Raw genomic sequence first — 6,832 nt, 5'->3', positions numbered from 1 at the left:
ATGGGTTTTAGGGTTTGCTAAACTTAGGGTTTGGAGCCACAAATAGGTCTAGGCTATCAGAGTGCATAAGCAAATATGAGAAGGAGCTAGATATCAGAAGCCATGGTGTATTTAGAATATTGTCAGTGTAGTATAGAAGAGAAAATGTAGAAGAAACTAATGAGCATAAGTAAACATGATTTCATTAGCTTAGGAAGACATAAACATAACTATGAAAACCAGATAACAAAGCTTGAGAAACAAGAATTCTGTATATTTCACTGTAAGGCATCCATAGAAAGAAGAGATATCATGTAGATAAAGATGTTTTAACCTTTAGAAAACAAATAGAATGAAGAACAAACACCATGAACTCACTAGGCTAGAGTTCCTTGAAAATAGTTGCAACTGTCTCTGTATTAGCTGAAAAGATGATTACATGCAAGCCTCCTCCACAAAAAGTTCAACCCTCTTCTCCTGAAGAGAAATGATACATATAGACTCTCCTAGACCACTTTCCCACCTTTAGGAGTCGAATTCCTTAGTGGAGGAACTGACTCCAAGATTCTCTCAACCAACAGGTGAGAGTGAGAAGGTGAAACTCAAACACTTCTTGGAGAGTTTGTTTGGGGGTTTGCCTCCTTCATGAGGCCTAATAAACATAAAAAACAACCTATGATGTACATTTATTCATGCCTACATCACCTAGCCTTGAAACTAGTGCTATTACATATAGAATCTTGAATTTGACTAAGTCAAACTGGAAACTAGAAATTTTACACAGTGAAATTTATAAATTAAAACACAGAAAAGTGTAGAAGCGCAGTGTCGACTTTGAGATGATTTTCAGGTGCCTTCCAGAGGTCAAAATGAAAACCTGAGAGGACGGTCAACTGTCCTTTCAAGTCTATTTCCAAAACAGTTTGAATTTTTGAATTTGGACCATGGGAAGGCCTTCAAAAATCCATTCTCCCAAGGCAACACCTGTCAAAAAAGGGTCCAAAATGCTATTTTTTGCCACTTTTTTGCACTTTTCTCCAAAACTGAGCCACCTCTGTAAAATCTGAGAAAATTGGTTTTTAGAGGATGGCAAGAGCTTTCCAAAAATATAATCTTTTCCTGAAATAGAGGCCTGAGTAAAAGTAGTTTATGAAGCTGCCGATTTTCTGAATTTAGCTCCAAAATTCACAAAAAACTAAAAGTGCTCAAAATTTGCTCAAAATTGGCTAGAAGTTGTAAAATTATGTATGTTAAACCTTCATAGATGCTTCAACAATCATCTCCAAGTTTCCCTCATCCTTTTGGTCCTTTTTGGCTTCTTTGAGCTTGTTTTCAAGCTGCTTTACCTTGACATTGGCGATCATGTTTTGAGCCTGGTAGTGGTGCACCATATGTCTAAGCAACTAATTATCTCTGTTTTCCTTCTCAAGTAGCTTCTCCAAGTTTTGATTCACCTTGTTGAGCCAATACTCATTGTCTTGATTGATCTCAAGAGCAATTTTGTCTTTTAGGTCTATGTCTTCATTCAACAAGATGTGTTCTTCCTCTTCTTGTAATCCCTTCTTTAGGCCCTTTGATCTTGAACTTTTCCTCTTACCTTTCCCTCTTGCTCCTTCAGGCTCGCTTGATTCTATGATTTCTTTACCCTTGCCATCCTGATGCAATAACTTGGCTTGTTCGTTCTCCATGATCAACTCCTTTTCTTTGAGCTGACTATTCTCCTATTCAAGGAATGAAATGATGTATCTGGCTCTCTCCATATTGACTGTAAACTCCTTGATCTAATAGTATTTATCTCTGATTTTCTAGTGCATGCTTGAAGTCTGATCCTCTACCTCTAAATCAACTAGCTCAAACTCATGCTCAACTATGTCTTTATCTTTCGTTGTCGGTCCTTGCTTTGTTGATGAAGAAGGCTTGGCCCCTTTCTCACCATGAGAAGAAAACACAAGCCTCTATCCTCTCTTGTACACCTTAGTCACCTCAGGCTTAGGTGCTTGAGTTTTCTCAATTGATTTGCTAGAGGACCCCACCTCCATTTGCTGTTTTGGTATGCTAGAGGGCTGAGCTGCTACATTGGCTTCATGCCATTTCAGGGCTGTTTCCAAAAAGGTTTCCCAAGCCATACCTTTCTCTACAAGCTGGTGAAGGACTATAGTCTTGATCAGACTGTGATGAAACAGGCTTGGGTAGTGCTCCTTGTTTTTCATTTGTATCTTTTCTGACATTTTGGAAATGCTCTTGAATAGGTAGTTACACATGTTGAGTGGCTTCTGAGAGGTGAAGTGCATTAGGAGGTGAAAATGATAAGCATACAACCTGGAGAATCTTCCTTCACATGTAAAGAACTTCATGATAATCTTCATCAAAGGGGCATATTTCTCCAATAAGTATCTGAAAGGCATAGTGTGATCATGTTTTTCCTTGTATGGTGTTTTTAAGAAAGGTTTATAATATTCAAGATCTAGGTTCATTCCCTTGAACCAATATTCACCATTGTTTGGTAGCCCTGTAGCAAGTGAAATGGAGGCCACTGAAAAAATGAATTCAACACCAACGATAACAACATTTTCACCCTTCAACTGAGTTGCCACCCAATCTGTTAACTGCTCATGAAAACCCACCTCACTCACCCTTTTGCAAAACTCCAAGCAATGTACATCTTCAAAGCACTGTTTGATGAAAGGATATGAGTTGATTTCATTGCAATTTGATGGCTCATATCTGAGGATTTTCCCTCCCTTATGATGTCTTTTCCTCTCTGGTGAAGATTCTGCTTCCATGATGACAAAAAACCCTAGCAACAGGAAATGTGAAAAAGTGTGAAGTATGAATGGAAAATGAAGTGATGTGAAGGTGGAGCTTGATAAAATGATATTGGAGGTTTTAAAAGAGGTGGAAATGAACTTTGGAAGCTGATGAAAATGAGTGAAAAAACAGTGGAAGAGTGATTTTCTTGCAAGGAGGAAAAATAGAGTTTGTAATGAAAAATGCCTAAAAACCTCTAGGAATGAACTAGGGTTTTACTTTTGGAGAGGTAAAATTCTACTTTGAGGTTGATTGAGTGGTTAAAATGGTTTATTAAACATGTATACAGGTGTAGGGAAACATTTTACATGTTTAGAAACCAAAAAATAAAAATGGGCATTATCACCCTATCATTTCCCATGAAAAATTTCACTACAAACCCTAATTTGAAGAATCATTGGCATGAGATGATTTTGAAAAGAAAATGAGGGAGAATGATGGTGTACTTACTTGTTGCTTGGCTTAGAAATCAATGAAATTAAGTTTTCAAGCCAAAAAATGGAATTTGGGAGAGATTTGGGCGTTTTCTAGACACTCTGCCCCGTGGGCAACGCCTTGTCCCTGTGCGCAACACAGTTTCTCTGTGCGTAGCGCCTAGTCTCTGTGTCCAACACCTTGTTCTTGTGCGCAACACCTCAAGGTTTTTTCCAAATTTGCCTAAGAAACTGACTTTTTCTTTCTTTTGGATGGGAGAGCTCGATACTCAAGAGTGAGTATGAGGTAAATGAACCAATCTTGGGGGATTTTGAGTTTATATAGACAAAATTATTTCTCTTTTTAAAAAAGAAATGGGACCCACAAACCTTTGAAAACTGATTTTTCACTTTTGAAAACAGAGTTACCTTTACAACTAAAACCTGAGCTACCTTTTCACTTTCCTGAGTGTTGGAACTTCTTCTTCTGGAACGTTTTGACCATGAGAACATGATGAATGTGTGATAACTCACAAATCAATACCCAAGTGTTGCTTGTCATGCTCTATTCGCTGCTGGATTTATTCATGAAAATGATGGACCTTGGAAAACCTAGTGACCTAATGGATGACCTGAAACTAATTGGAATGATGATGATGAATGACATGTTTTTATTCTGACATCTCCATAAAAATGTGATAGTTGACCAGCATGAGTGAATTTCCAAAAGACTGACCTCATTTCTAGACTGACCAAACAGTGACCAAATTTTGCTGTGTAAACCTAGTGACGTAAAAAAATTGGTTTTGATAGTCTTGAAAAACATAGTAAAATCACATTTGATCTAGGTGATAGGCTAACAAGACTGACACTAAGACCATCAACGATCTTCAATTGGGCGGAAGCCATGAAGATCAACATAAAACACCAGCTGACAAAAGCTAAGGTGGGGAATCTGAAGCAATTTTGCTTCAGATCCGTACTAGTGACGTTTTTCTTGGAATGGGTGTCGTTGTTCCAGTACCAGTTAACTGAGGTAGATCATCTGGTGCCGTGCGACCTGCAGATGGTCCATTGGTGCCGTTTGATGGCTAGGATCATTGGGGGCCAGCACATTTCGTACAGGCCTGCCTTCTTTTCATGGGTATGGCGATAACTGATCGTCGTGGAGGATTGTCCATACAGTGGTGTTAGGTTCATATACCAATAGGTGTCATATTTCATGATTGACTGTGGAAATGCCAAATATGATCATCCTTTCCATGCTGCAAAGATTCCATATTTTCAAAAAACCAAAAAATTTAAAAAATGTAAAGAGGGTATGCCCTAAAAGAAAAATCAAAGGGCAAAAAGAATGAATTGGTCAAGAAAGAAAGTAAATGAACCCCGAAGAAAAGACCAGGAAAGTGTGCTAGTCAAAATGCCACTACTGTCCTATTTTTGCAAAGAAGTTTAAAAATATGCAATCAGTGACTTCTGTCACACTTGATGGATGGCCAAACAGCTCAATCTTGGCCAGTCCATGTTTAAATTTCTTGTTTTAGAACTAGAGAATAAGATCTGTTCCAACAGTTTAAGCTTGGCAGATCAATAGTTAGGTAGAGAAGCAAGGGTGCTCAACAGCTAAATCTGAGCCCCTGGAAGAGATAAGGGCAGACTTAGATAGGAGGGCAGTTAAAAGAAAACAAGAGAAAAAGGGTTTGCTAGTTCAAATGCACCCTGGAAAAGGAAGAAAAAATGATAGGATTAATAAGCTGGGTAGGCAGTTTTAGTGTTGCAGAAGCAGGTTTGTGATCAGTTTTGTCTTGTTGAATATGATCTATCTCATGGATATCACAAATACCATAGCAAGGTGACTGCAAAACAGTTGAAGCATGACTAACTTCCCCTCTCATTTCCCCAAGAACACTTACTAACATCCCTTCAAGGACAGTGAGATCTGCTCAGTGGTCCTAGTTCATTTCATTTTATGAGGAATACTAAGTGGAACTCTGTGTTTACTTAGCCAAAACAAGCCACATTTCTTGTGTAAAAAGATCCTTCCATTTCCCTTTCATTTCCCTAAAAACCTAAGTTTTTACCTTATAAACTTAGCGTTCTCCATTCATAAAACCATATTAACACATTAACTTATTGTATAGCTCCCATATAATATTCCCCGCCCCTATTATACATAAAATACATAAAACAACCCCAAACTTTATAATATCCCGCCCCGGGCTTATTAAAGCCATATGTCAATATTTTGGGGGTCCAAGGTTTACCCGAAACCTTGTTGACAACCCTCCCCGCGCACATATAACCATGGGATTTAATTAACGTTTGGTTGATTAAATAACCAACCCGCAAAACCCAAAGTTGAAATACACTGTAATTCTCTGCAAAAACCTTAAAAAACGATGAAATAACATGGTGGGTCCCATATATTACCCCTCCGCCTGTTTATCATGCCGCCAACCATTGGATCCGATCCCCCAGATTGGACGGCCCACATGCATATCGCAAGCCTTTATATGCCGAACGATAGCATCCGGGGGATGGGCGGTATTTCTTCCGTACAGAGGACACGCGGCAAGCGCTCGGGTGATCCCTGGCCCCCCCTTCGATACCACTATGGCCCAAAGGCGGTGCGGGGGCCAAACCGCTTACCGCCTATTCCCTAGCCCCGCTGACATCACCCGCTCGTCACCCTCACGTCATCAGACACGTCATCCGCCACCCCGCCTCCGCATCATCCGCCGTGTCCGCCACGTCACTACCAAGTCGGCCTCCGTACCCTTGCTATGCGACAAAATCATTGTGTCATGCTGACGTCACCCAACCAAAGCGCGCCAAAGCCCGCCAAAACCAAACTTTTTGTCAAATTGGCATGAACAGGTTGTTTTTGTCCATTTTTGTTAGTTTGTTCTATGCGACACGTTCATGCAATTTTCAACCGAAATACTTGTTGCATTGCACAGTCGGCCACCCAGCTAACTCCAGCCTGCAAACCAGTCTTCAAGCTCAGCTCGCCACCTGTATTTTGCACAGAGCGTCCATTGAAGTAGGTATTTACTCAATTGCTTCTGAACCTTGTGTATTTCCAGTTTTTCTCTTAGTTAAATCCGTGAAACCAAAAATTGTGCAAATCCAGTGTACAGCTCTTGAGAAATATACCATAACTATCCCTGTTTTATCCATTTTTCGCAGAAAACCAGAGTTCCATAACTAAAAACACAGTGCTGCCCCCAAACCTCTGCATTTTAACCTCTGTTCTGCCCATTTTTTCCAAGAAATTCCTCAGAATGTGACTCCCTCTGCAAATTGACCCGTTTAGCTAAAGTTCAAGCTCATTTCGGCCTGCAATTCCCGCAGAAAGAACCCAAAAGCACTGTTTTACCTACTATTGCTGTGGAAACCCAAATTTCAAATTCAAAAATCACCAAAGATTGAAAAATGGAGGCTCCAGTGGCCCTCAATGTTGCCCCCTTGAATGCACCACACAAGGAGTTGGAATGGTTTCCCTTAGCTGATAGGGACTTCCAAATACAAGACTTAATGGGTATCAAAGACCATCTACAAACATTTTGTGAAATTAGAAACCCTACCTAAACAAGACTGATCTCTAAGGCATATGAGAGTCCAATTTGCCC

Source organism: Pinus tabuliformis, chromosome 6, assembly GCF_031772625.1.
Source record: "Pinus tabuliformis cultivar Carrire ecotype Pingquan chromosome 6, CPIR1, whole genome shotgun sequence".
In the NCBI taxonomy this organism is placed as follows: Eukaryota; Viridiplantae; Streptophyta; class Pinopsida; order Pinales; family Pinaceae; genus Pinus; species Pinus tabuliformis.
The sequence above is the reverse complement of the archived record's forward strand: the minus strand, read 5'-3'. Positions refer to the sequence as shown.